Here is a 13,806-nt window from a genome sequence, read left to right on the forward strand (position 1 = left end):
AGAAGGTTCGGTGGTTAAGAGCTGGTGTGGCTCTTCCAGAGGATCTGAGTATCCAACACCGTTTTCTGACCTCTGTGAGTACCTGTACACATGTGTGCATACCAGCAGAAAAACAGAATACAAATAAAATAAATCCCTAAAAAAATGCTAAAGATATTCTTATAAGTTCCAAACAAAATCAGGTCATTGTCTCCTGACTTTACTACCTGTTAGGCACATTCCTGACTTTACTACCTGTTAGGTGCATTCCTGGAGGCATTAGTGTGTACCCAAAGAATGTAAATGATGCCCTGTCCTGATCTACATGGGATGGAGAATGTGCATATTCTCTGCCCCTCTTGCTGACAGCTGCCCCCTCACCCCAGTTTCACATGGATCAGCCATCTGGGAGCTCTGTAAAATAAATGGTAGTGGGTAGGTTGGGGACAAAGGCCAAATTTGAAATCCTACCAATAGAGGTGCCTTTCCTGGTTTTTCCTCCTTCCCCCAGACATGAACTCGAGGTAGCCCTAAAACCAGACACAGCTCCACTCATGGAGGTGAGGCATTCAGAAAGACCTGGTTCTGGCTCTGGCAACTAGAAAGCAAATTTGGGGTAAAACAAGCTTCTTTTCTTCTTTCTCTTTTCTCCAGTCTCTTGAGTCCCAGCCCTGCGACATCGCAGCCCTAGACATCGCAGCCCTAGACATCGCAGCCCTGCGACATCGCAGCCCTGTGACATCGCAGCCCTAGACATCGCAGCCCTAGCAGCAGCAGGAACCTATAGGTACCGAACACCCCGAGAAAAGGGGCCTTTCTCCCAAGCTGTGACCCCAAGAGGAGACAAATGCTCATCACTTTTCTCTCTTTTCCTTCTAGCTCATGGACAGTGTTCGGAGAAGTGTACGAGGGGGAACGGCAACAAAAGATCCAGCTTTCTAAACAGAAAACCAGCAAACACCACCAACATCAAAACACAGCACAACACACAGAAAGAGATAGAGATAGAGAGAGATAGAGAGAGAGAGAGAGGGAGAGAGAGAGAGAGAGAGAGAGAGAGAGAGAGAGAGAGAGAGAGAGAGGGAGAGAGAGGGAGAGACAGAGACAGAGACAGAGACAGAGAGAGAATGAGAGAGAATTAAAAAGTACCAGGGAGATGGCAAGTACCAAGGGACGCCTTGGGAAAGTTCATGAATTCCAAGCTCACATCCAAGACATGGTTCTGACCCTAACCAGCATCCAGGTCCTTCTCTGGCCACTAGGTGGTACTCAAAGAGGGTGACTCCAAATCCGCTGCACACTTTCAAAGTGGATCTGACATCAGACCCACACAGTTAGGGCTATAGCTACTCGCTTGGCATTGGTGAGGCCCTAGGTTCGATCCTGGGTGCCTGAAGAATGGACATTATTTAGCTAGGTATGGGGGTTCACTCCTGTAGCCTAGTACTTGAGAGACTGAGGAAGAAGATCTAGAATTCAAGGACAATGTCAACTGTATGAGACTGTCTCAAACAACAACCACCACTTTAAATAAATGTATAGCCTGAATCCAGATGGGTTGTTTGTATACTAAAACACAAATAGAAAAATTCTCCGTAGCATTTAAAGAGGCTCCCTCTGTCCTTTAACCTAATGAAAGAGTCCAGGTTACAGCCTAAAATGACTCAGCACAGAAATGAGCAGGAAACTCTCAACAAGAACGGTAGGATGCAGGACTGGCGATTCACGGGCATCACTTAGCGGGAGACCTTTAAAATGCGCATTGTGAAACTGCTGAAGACAACTGGATTTGAAGACCTTCAAAAGAAATTAAACAACAAACAACAAACAAAAAAACCAACCAACTAAACAAACAAACAAAGAACAAACCCAGAATGTTCAGCCAAGAACAGCAGGCGGGAAAGCCCTGTTGTAGAAGACAACACTCACACAACTCACTGAACGTGAAGGAGTCAAGCTGGTGCCCACACAGAGCCTTCCCGCCACATTCCAGAGTCTTTGGTACAGGAGGGTACTCTGCAGGTTACTAAAAGAGAAACATAAACACCAACTCAGCCACAAACCTTTGATCTACAATCTGCCCTGCCTGCAAGATACACTAGGGCATTGGTGACACAAAAAGCTTGTAGGGTTAACCAACCAATTTCGGATTTCACTTGAGACCTGCTCTACAAGATGGAATCCATATGAGACACTCCTTGGGTGACTAAGAACTAGAGACTAGCTAGCCCAAGGACCTCGGGTAAAATCCAAGTACTACTAGTCTAAAAAAAGGAGAAAAAAGTCGTGATAAAATAACTCCTAATGACATTCTGATAGACTCACAGACTCTCATAGATCAGTGCCTTCTTCAGGCATCATCAGAGACGCTTCCTCCTGTAGCAGATGGAACAAATACAGAAATCCAGAGGCAGACATTATACAGAGAGAGACAGAGACAGAGAGACAAACTTTTGAACACTCCCCTCAGAGATCAGGAAGAAAGAGTACAAGAGCCAGGGAGGATGAAAGACACCAGGAGAGCAAGGACCTGGGAATCACATGAGCAAAGCTCATATGACCTCACAGAAACTGAAGGAGCATGCACAGGGCCTGCACTGGTCTGCATCAGGTCCTCTGCATATGTATCATGGCTTCTAATTTAGTGTTTTTATGGGACTCCTGAGTGTGCGAAACAGTGCTGCTGTGGAAATCGCTCTTTATGCTGTGAATGTATGTTGCTCTGATTTAGTTGATAAATAAAAAGCTGATTGGCCAGTAGCCAGGCAGGAAGTATAGCATAGGCAGGATAAGCAGAGAGGAGAATTCTGGGAAGAGGAAGGCTGAGTCAGGAGTCGGCAGCCAGACACAGAGGAAGCAAGATGTGAAGGCAGAACTGGGAAAAGGTACCAAGCCACATGGCTAAACATAAATAAGAATTATGGGTTAATTTAAGTGAAGGAGCTAGTCAGTTGTTAGCCTGAGCTAATGGCCGAGCAGTTGTAATTAATATAAGCCTCTGAGTGATTACCTTATAAGCAGCTGTGGGGTCTGTGGGGCCTGGCGGGACCAGAGAAAACTTGAGCTACACAGAGCCTTCTCAGGCTCTTCTCCTTCTATTGCTTTGTCTTGTCCAGCTTTGATGAAATAGTTTTATCTTCTATTTTATTTGGTTATATTTTATTATTTTCTCTTAGAAATCTTTTTTTTTTTTTTTTTAATGAGAAACAGAAAGGGAGTAGATCTGAATGGGAAGGGAGGTGGGAGGAACTGGGAGGAGTAGAGGGAGGGGAAACCATAATCAGCATATATTATGTGAGAAAATAATCTATTTTCAATGAAAAGAAAAACGTCATCAGGCAAAACGCTTGCCCTGCAAGCATGAGGATATGAGTTCGAGTCTCCAGAAGCTGCCTTGTGTCTCCTGTCCCAGCATTCCCATGGAAGACGGGAGGTGGAGACAGGAAAATCGCAGGAACATTGCAGGTCAACAGCCTGGCACACACACCAGAGAAGAGATACCTGCTTCAAGACAAGCTGCCAGGCAAGGGGTTGTCCTCTGACCTCTACACGGGCCCCGTGCCACACGTGTGCCTGCACTCACATATGGACAGACACACATACACTTACACGTGTATGAACACATACACACACAGATTTAAGGTGAGGGGACAGATGGCTCTGCAGGTAAAGGCTCTTGCAGTGTAAGCCTGGGGACTTGAGTCTGATCCTTAGAATCCATGAAAAGGTGGAAGGACAGAACCAACTCCATAGACTCGTCTTCTAAGCTCCATGTGCATGCTGTGAGACATGCACTTAAAATTTGTTAGTTTCTGGGAGAAAACGACAGCTGGGTTTTGATGCATATTTTGTTGCTGTTTGTTTTGTTTGAGACAGGGTCTCACACATTCTGAGTGGACCTCAAATTCACTATGTAGCCAAGGCACCTTTGTTAATTTTCTATTGTTGTGAAGAGACACCAAGACCAAGGCAACTTATAAAAGAAATCATTTAATTGGGAGCTTGCTTACAGTTTCAGAGGGTTAGTGCATGATCATCATGGTGGGGAGTGTGGGAGTGGGCATGCGTGGCTCTGGAGCAGCAGCTGAGAGCCTCTATCTGACTCACTAGCATCAGGCAGAGAGAGAGAGAGACAGAGAGACAGAGAGAGAGACAGAGAGACAGAGAGAGAGACAGAGACAGAGAGAGACAGAGAGACAGAGAGAGAGACAGATAGACAGAAAGAGAGACACAGAGACAGACACAGAGACAGACACGGAGACACAGAAACTGGCCCTGTTTGGGGCTTTTAAGGCCTTACAGCCCATCCCCAGTGAAGCACCTCCTCCAACAAGGCCACACCTCCGAACACTTCTCAAAGAAGTCCCACTTACTAGGGACCAAGCACTCTGACATAATGAGCCTAGGGAGACCACTCTCCTTCAAACCATCACACAAGGATAACAGTGAGCTCTTCCTGATCCTCCTGTTCCCCTCATATGTCACCACACCTGGCTTCTGTGGTGCTGACACTGGAACCCAGGGACACATGCCCATGCCCTGGATATGTGTCCCTTTTAATCTATATACACTGTCACTTGTGTTTGCACATCCTATAAATGAAAAATGGTTTTTACATTATGAAATTGCTCGAGAGAAGAAACCTCAATTTTAAAAGAATGAAAAGGATACCACACTATGCCAAGTGAAACTGCATAAATGTAAATTTCCATGACCATAAATAAAGCTTTATTGGAACACAGGTGTGCTCATAATTTATATATTGTCTGTGGTTTCTCAGCACCACCATGGCATAGTTGAGTGGTGGCAATAGAGACTGGATGACGACCCACAAAGCCTAAAATACTCACTGCCTGGTCCTTTGTAGGAAAAAAGAAAACCTTACTGACCTTTGCTCCAGACTATAAGAAAAACTGAAGCATTATTGCCTGAATGTTCCAGCAAAATCAAGCCTAGGATTATGGCTACAGACTGGAATTTTCTATAGATTATATTATCAGATGCTGGGTCTTGTTTAAACCCTAGGGAGAATTTTTTATGTTTGTGTTTTAGCATGCAATTCATATATTTCTATATATATTTCCATTCTTATTCCAGAGTGTATTTATTCATATTTCTTATGTATATGCACCCATATTCTCCTTCTCTCCCTCCCCTTCTTCCTCCCCTCTACAAACTCTGTAAACTAACTCTCTCTCTCTTTCTGTCTCTGTCTCTGTCTGTCTCTGTCTCTGTCTCTCTGTCTCTGTCTCTCTGTCTCTGTCTCTCTGTCTCTGTCTCTCTCTCACTCTCTGTCTCTGTCTGTCTCTCTCTGTGTGTCTCTCAGTCTCTCTCTGTCTCTGTCTGTTTGTCTCTCCGTCTCTCTCTCTCTGTGTCTCTCTCTCTGTCTCTCTCTGTGTCTCTCTCTCTCCCCCCTGTTGAGCTTTGTCTAGATCCAATGGAATTTAGTCATTGGCAGTTTTTCCTAGTGTGGCGTGTAAATGCAAAAAGAGAGTAGCTAGCGGTATATGTGGCTAAAAGATCAAGAGTGGAGAAGTAACTTATGAAAGCTTCAGGCATTAACAGGACAAAATACAATTCAAATACTAATGGTGGAGAGAATTTGATAATACTCTCATTTTTACAACTGATACAGTTTTGTTATTTTGTAGAGTTAGTGGCCGTTATAGGTAATCTCAGTTATCAAACTGGTGGAATCTAGACTGATGGAAGTAAGGAGCCTCTGGGCATGCCTGTGATGATCTATATGAGGTTAACCTATCCAGTGGGTCCCAGAGTGAACATCAGCACTCACTGCTCTCGGTTCCCGCCACCATGCCTCACCACGGTGGACCGTGTGCCCCCAGACTCTAATTAAAAATCCCCTTCTTCAGTTGTTTCTCGTCAGGCATTTGACGCAGCAGTAATGAAGGTCACTAAGGAGTCCATCAGGAGGAGTGTGTTCATCTCTGTTCACAGACTTCACATCCTCCATCATGTGCTCCAGGAAAACTGGAGTTTGTTTTTCTGAGTTTACTGCCTTTTTCTTTTTTCTCCCCAATATTGGGAACCCAGGGCCTCTATCACTGAGCTACATTCCTCAGTCCTAGACTGCTCATTACCCGCACACCCAGAATCCCAGCACTTGGAGGTAGCAGCAGGAGGTTAGGGGAGTTTCAGGGTACACATGGTTACATAGGAAATTTGAGACTAGACTGAGCTGCATGAGATCCTGTCTCCAATCAAGTCAGCCAAGAAGAAAAGCCTGTTTGCTTCTTGGCTTGCAGAGTGAGATTCCTCCTTTGCAAACGCTAAAAATTTTGATGTGAGATGTTGATAACGCACCTGACAGTTGGATATCACCTTATTTAAAGCCTGCTGATCACAGACATGTGAGAAGGTAAAGGGGGGGACCAAGAAGAGAGATCAAACTCGGTGCAATAGAAACCCTATATTATCTATGGCTCGAACTGTAGTGTGTATACAAAGCAGCATCTTAAATGGTTTTAAGTGTGTAGGTTAGCAGCATTAACTACATTCACCATTTTTTTCTATTTTGAAAAATGGTTTCAGGCAGATCAGACTGAACAAAAACTCACTATGTAGCTGAGGATGTCTTTGGATTTCTGATCCTCTTCCGCCGCCCAGGTGTTGGGATTATAAGTGTGCCCAGTCACATTCACATTGTTACACAGCCACTGTCGCCCTCTGTCCACAGAGTTCTCTGCATCTTGCTCTGGACTCATTGAATGGTGGGTCTTTATTCTCCCTGTAACCACCACCCTACTTTCTGTTTCTAAAAAGCTGACTTTGCCAGGCATCTGCCTCACAAAGGGCGATCATATGGGATTTTTCATTTTGCAGACAGCTGATGTCATCTAGTAGGTTCCTCCATTTTGAGGCGTATGCCAACATTTCCTTCTTTGTTATGGCTGAGTAATAAGCATTATATGAATATACTACTTCGGTTTGTCCATGTACCTGTCAATGGGAACCTAGGTTGTTTCCACCAGTTGGCCTTTAAGTACTGCTATTAGCATGGGATACAAATCTGTCTTCTAGAGCTTGCCTTCAATTCTTTGGAGATTCTATCTATCTATCTATCTATCTATCTATCTATCTATCTATCTATCTATCTTTCATCTATCTATCTATCTATCTATCTATCTATCTATCATCTATCTATCATTTTTCTATCTATCTACCTATCATCTAAGTGGAATCACCAGATCATACGGTAATTCTATTTTTAAAAAAGTTATGTGTATGGATGTTTTGTCTACATGCATGTCTGTGCACCTTGCATGTACCTGTAGTCCAAGGAGTCCAGAAAAGAGTGCTGGATCCCTTGGAACTAGAGTTACAGATGGTTGTTAGCTGCCATGTGATGCTGGGAACTAAACCCCGGTTTTCTGGAAGAATAGCCAGTGCTCATAACTGCTGAATTATCTCTCTAGCCCCAGTAATTCTATTTTTAACTTGTTGAGGAACCTGCATACTGTTTTCTACAGGGGTTGCACAAATTTTTTTACTGCAACTGATAGTGCACAGGGTTCTATTTTTACTATATCTTCACCCAGCTCTCTTTCTCTCTCTATCTCTGTGAGTGTGTGTGTGTGTGTGTGTGTGTGTGCTTTCTGTTATAATGGCTATTCTAATGGATGAAAACCTATACTATAATAAAGTTTTATGTCATAGTGGATGGTGGGTTTGCTGGGCAAGTATTTACACAGTGCCACCGGCTTCTCTGTCACACCCGGTCTCATCCTGGCCAGCTGTGGTGTGGTCATAGAATAAGGTACAAAGCCTTTTGGCTTTGCTGTTCATTGATTCTACATAACAGCTTCCTCATTTTCTCTCTGAAAACCTTGGTATGGTTTTGTCCATATTTGTGTTGGGTGACATCCCAGAGCTTTGTGGCTTTATTGTTCATCTCTATCTTAGAGTTTACTTTCTATACTAGCATTTTTATTCTATCAAGGTCTGTCCTGGGTACTTGTTCATTTTCCTGTTTGTGAGAACTTCAGGGACTATTCTCATCCATACTCATCAGTGATGCTGTTTCTGTATCTGGCCGTGTTAAAGCTGGTTCTGCAGGTCCTGTCCTTTAATCATTCGACTACATCCTCACTGGCTGGGGAACAGATACAACCTTAGAACTCTGAAAGGTTCCTTGATGCTTGGGGATGTTCTCTCAAGATCTGCCAGGATTCCGTGTGGACAGGGTTAATGGTGGACACAGGAGGCCTTCTGACTTAGGATGGATCCTTTGCTCTGGACATTTCCCATGCTTTCTGAAATTTTTTCCCTTTCACAGTGACCTCTTCAAATGACTAGATGTTCTTGAAACATCACCATTTCAGACACTGGAGATGTTTCCCAGAATAGGGACCTGCCTCCAGGGAACGCCTGAGGGAATGCCACACCAGGCCTACTGTGCTCACATGGGTTCCCTTTGCCCCACCCCCAGCCCCTCCCTGCATTATTCTGCCAACATTCTTCCAGGGCTCAAGCATTGAGAATAGCATTTTTCTGCAATGAGAAGTGATTTTTTGTAAGAGGCTTTGTCAAAGTTCTTTTTCCCCCCAAATTTTCATTCATTAATGTAGGGGACCAGCCCCCACTTTTGCGACCAGGGTATTCTTGAGCAGGGAGAAGTGGGAAATATTTAGATAGAAAGAGATACCTAGATGATGAGAGGAAAGACAGAAACACAGGAGAGCCTCAAGAGGGCCTAGGTCAAAACCCACAGCCCAGAACTTTATTCCAAAGGGATTTTTATAACAATGCCAAGGGGAGAGGCAAAAAGACCTCCCCCTTGCTAGATACAGCCATGTGTATGTGGTGGTATTGTGTTCCCCAAATATTGTGTACCTAAATAAACTTATCTGGGGTCAGAGAACAGAAAAGCCACAAGATACTTAGGCTAGAAATTGTTAGCACACGCCTTTAATCCTAGCATTCCAGAGACAGAAATCCCTCTGGATCTCTGTGAGTTCAAGGCTGCATTGGAAACAGCCAGGCATGGTGACTCACGCCTTTAATCCCAGAAAGAAGCCTTTAATCCCAGGGAGTGGTGGTAGAAAGCAGAAAGGTTTATAAGGCGTGAAGACCAGAAACAAGAAGCATTTTGGCTGGTTAAGCATTCAGGCTTCTAGCAGCTGTTCAGCTGAGATTCATTCTGGATGAGGACTCAGAGGCTTCCAGTCTGAGGAAACAGGACCAGCTGAGGAACTGGCAAGGTGAGATAGCTGTGGCTTGTTCTGTCTCTCTGATCTTCCAGTATTCACCCCAATAACTGGCCTCGGGTTTGATTTTATTAATAAGACTTTCTAAGATTCATGCTACATGTGTAGACCCTTCCAAACAGCTGGTACCCAGGCCCATGGCCCAGTCATCCTCTTATGCAGTCCTGCTGGGTACAACCACTAGGAAACTTGGTGGGCTCCAACACATTAACTCATTACAAAAAATCCTTTTTATTGTATTCTCCAGAAAAACTATGTAAGTTTTACTTGGTTGATCTTTTCCATAGGAAACTAGTTTGGGGCTGTTTCAACCAGACAATACTGGTAGATATTTATTTTAAAGTCATTCCAAACTGCTGCCTAATGTCTGCTGTGTCAGCTTATTAGAGATGCTTGCTGACAATGGGAATAACTGAGGAGAGAGCTTTAGTTGCTTCCTCAGACATCTCGATGGGTAAGTTAATGTATCAACTTGACCGAGCCATGGGTAGTCATGATAACTGGTTAAACATTATTTTAGGCATAGTTGTGAAAGTGTATTTGGGAGACATTATTGTTTGAGTCAGCTGACTGAATAAAGCAGCTGGCCTTCCCCAAAGTATGTGGGTATCACCTATTGTACTGTGGATGTGACTATATATAAAACTTAGAGATATAAAAGGCAGAGACAGGTGCAGGCTCACTTTCCGTTCAAGCGGGGACATTCATCTTTTACCCAGCGATCCTGATTCCCGGACCTCAGACTTGCTCTGGAATATGCACCACTTGTTCCTGGGCTTTAGGCCTGAGATCAACATCGTCAGGTTTGCTGGGTCTCCAGCCTGCAGCTGGCAGATCCTAGAACTTCTCAGCTTCCATACATGTGTGGGCCAATCCCACTATCTGTTCCCTATAATAATTTCCCATCTTGGCCTGGTGGCTGATGCACTTGGGAGGTGGACACAAGAGAATCAGAAGTCGAAGATCATCCTTAGCCACCTACTGAGTTCCAGGCCATTCTAGGTTGTATGAGATTCTGTTGCACAAAACTAAGATGATTTTCATTATATTTATTTATTTTATAACTATTTTCCTTATATTAACACCATATTTGTGTGTGTTTCTGTTTTGTTTTGTTTTTGAGACAGGATCTTACTCTGCAACCCTGCTGTCCTGGAACTCACTATGCAGACCAGGCTGGTCTTGAACTTATAGAGATTCGCCTACCTCTGCCTACCCAGTGCTGGGATAAAAGGTGTGCACCACCACACCCTGCTAACATTTTTGTTTCTTAAAAGGCAAACCCAAATATATCATCCAAATCCCTTTTTAGCTTGCCTAAGAGACACCAGATTAGTTAGGAATACATCTTAATTTGTGCTGTGTTTGTACGCTTTCACAAACTTTAACACACTTGTAAGACTAGTGTGGGAATTCATCTGACAAGGTAAATGCGGTTTACATAACAGCATACTATAAAACAAGCCATTGTTATAACTATTATACATTCACTGTTCTTATTTATGATCCTTAGGTAATTATGTATAGTACAGCAGTGATAACAGGTTGTTGACATTTAATGGCATTAAAGATGATTTTCAACATCATTCACTAACCATCTATTACGCTGACAGGTCAGGCTTAGGCTTGGCAACACTCACTGTTGCAATGGGTATTAAATGGTGTTCTGGGTGATGTGTACAGGTCAAGAAAGGAACGGAGCAAATAGAATTTGATGTTTGGTGTTGCCCAAACAATGTGAGCATTGTTTAAAAACAAGAACAATACTACTTGTGACAAGAGGTGGGAAGAACAAAAGTCATTCATGAAAGGAGAGAGAGAAGGTGTGAAAATGCCTCCTTAGTCATGGGTGAGGAGTCTCAAAGCTGTCTGGATGCTCTCTGTGCACAGTGAATAGCTTTGCTGACACTCTCGGGAAACCCTTGATAAATATCTAATAGCTGATACTTTGTTATCATATATGGCAGGACAGATTTGCCAATGTTTCCTTTTCTCTGTTTGTCAAAAACACCCTAAAAAGATGCCTTTTGTTTAAAGATTTCTTTTTTTTTTTTTTTTTTTTTTTTTTGGTTTTTCGAGACAGGGTTTCTCTGTGTAGCTTTGCGCCTTTCCTGGAACTCACTTGGTGGCCCAGGCTGGCCTCGAACTCACAGAGATCCGCCTGGCTCTGCCTCCCAAGTGCTGGGATTAAAGGCGTGCGCCACCACCGCCTTTATTACGAATTGTTATAGCAGCACTAGTCCTAGATTACTTGATCTAAAACAACAAAATACAAAAGCAGAGTAAAAACAAATTAATGTTTTATAGACCCTGAGATTTTATTTATTTATTTTAGCAAAATACAAGAATTTAAAGTGTTCCTTTAATTTTATAATTCTTTACCGTGGAATAGCCTGGGACATCAACTCTGTTTTAAGTAACAGAACTGATAACTGAACAAGGAAATATAATTAGATTATAAAATTCTTGCTTTAATGAAAATTCTTTAAACAGTGAAAACAACTTTCAAGGTTTATGTGGGTGAGTGTTTTGCCTGCACGTGTGTATGTGAGCACAGTGTGTACTTGGTGCCTGTAGAGGTCAGAAGAAGGTGTCAGATGCCCTGGAACTGGAGTGACTACCAATCGTGAACTGCCATGGGGGTGCTGGGAACCAAATCCAGGTCTTTTTCAAGAATAGCCAGTCCTCTTAAGTACTGAGCCATCTCTCCAGTTATTTATATTTTATGTGTATGCGTGTTTTGCCTGCATGTATATATGCATCAGACATGTGCAGTGCCTATTAGGCCTGAAGAGTGCTTTAGAACCCCTTGTACTGGAGTCATAGAAGGTTGTGAGTCACCATGCGGTTGCCGGAAACCCAACCCAGATTCTCTGCAAGAGCAGCAGCAAGTGCTCTTAACTTCAGGTCCATCGCCCCAATCCTAGTGGCTAATAATTTCTGATAATATATTGTGGGATGGACTGATGATGTTTTTTTTTTTTTTTTTTTTTTTTTTTTTTTTTTTTTGAGACAGGTTTCTCTGTGCAGCCCTGGCTATCCTGGAACTTGCTTTGTAGACCAGGCTGGCCTCGAACTCACAGAGGTCCGCCTGCCTCTGCCTCCTAAGTGCTGGGATTAAAGAGGTCCTCTGTGCTGCACTTTTGTGGATACTAGTTACAGGACTGTCTTCAGTGACAGGTCAGTCCTCTCTGTGATGCTGGCCACTCATGGCTCCTTTTCATAAAGTCAGCCATTATTCCTCCATATCATCTTCTACCGCAGCCTCTCTGGGTCTTATTGTATGCCTGTCTTCCACATTAGTCTCTGAGCAGATTTTCAGAGATGTGGAAATTATTTGTTATTAGAGATAGGATCTCTTTGAAGCTCAGCTTACATTGAACTCACCATCCTCCTGCCTCAACCTCTGAAGTGTTCAGCTTACAGTGTATAAATCACATCCAGCTTGGGAAGTTACGTTTTGCAAATCAATTAATAAACAGATATAGTACCCATTTGCTTTGGACTGGCATCACCTATCTGGTTTTCTTGGATGCATCTATTCTCCCTTGTCTTGCCTATTCTTAACACAGCTGTAACCACCTCCAGCCTTTGTGGCTTGACACAAAATTCCATTTTTGATTATACCAATCCAATATGAACACTAAGCATTAGGAAGTGGGTGCTCTTCTGTAAGGGATGACTCAGAGGTGCAGGCACCTTCACATCTGGTTCCCATGGTTACTGTGGCAAAGGGAAGAGTGGGGTTGGAGGATCATGCAGGGAGCTTTACGGTCAGGCATAAGAATTTCATGTAACACCTCCATCTAATTCTGTTAACTAGATCTTGTTGCACAATCCTAGCCTACCACGAGGGAGTTAGGAAGCTCCGTCTGTTCATCCAGGAAAAGAAACAGGGATGGTGTACATCTACTGACATGCTTCCTAGGCCCAACCCAACAGTGGATTTCCAACTTACACAGTCAAGTTCAAAGTCACCAGAGTGTCCTCTAACTTGCTCCCACTCTGTATCTTATGGCTCAAGGCGTATTTAGTTTCGGGCCATTCTCTTTACAATAAGAAGAAATTCTGTGCTCATTAGCAGGTTTTCCCATAATCCCCTCCTCAGCCTATGACAACCACAAACTTAGTTCTGCACCTATGGGTTTGCTTCTTCTGGTTCTGGACATTTTGTGAGCGAGAATTCCTGGAAAGAATCTTGTGGTAATATTGTGTTCCCCAACATATTGTGTACCCTAATAAACGTATCTGGGGTCAGAGACAGAACTGCCACTAGATACAGAGGCTAGAAAATGGTGGCACTCACACCTTTAATCCTAACATCCCAGAGGTAGAAATACCTCTGGATCTCTGTGAGTTCAAGGCCACATTGGAAACAGCCAGGCATTGTGACACACGCCTTTAAACCCAAGAAGTGAGCCTTTAATCCCAGGGAGTGATGACAGATAGCAGAAAGGTATATAAAGTGTGAAGACCAGGAACAAGAAGCATTTGGCCTGGTTAAGCATTTTGGCTGGTTAAGCTTTTAGGTTTTGAGCAGCACAGTTCAGCTGAGAGCCATTCGGATATGAGGACACAGAGGCTTCCAGTCTGAGGAAAC

This window comes from Peromyscus californicus, unplaced genomic scaffold (genome assembly GCF_007827085.1).
Source record: "Peromyscus californicus insignis strain IS unplaced genomic scaffold, ASM782708v3 Scaffold_12__1_contigs__length_115047231, whole genome shotgun sequence".
In the NCBI taxonomy this organism is placed as follows: Eukaryota; Metazoa; Chordata; class Mammalia; order Rodentia; family Cricetidae; genus Peromyscus; species Peromyscus californicus.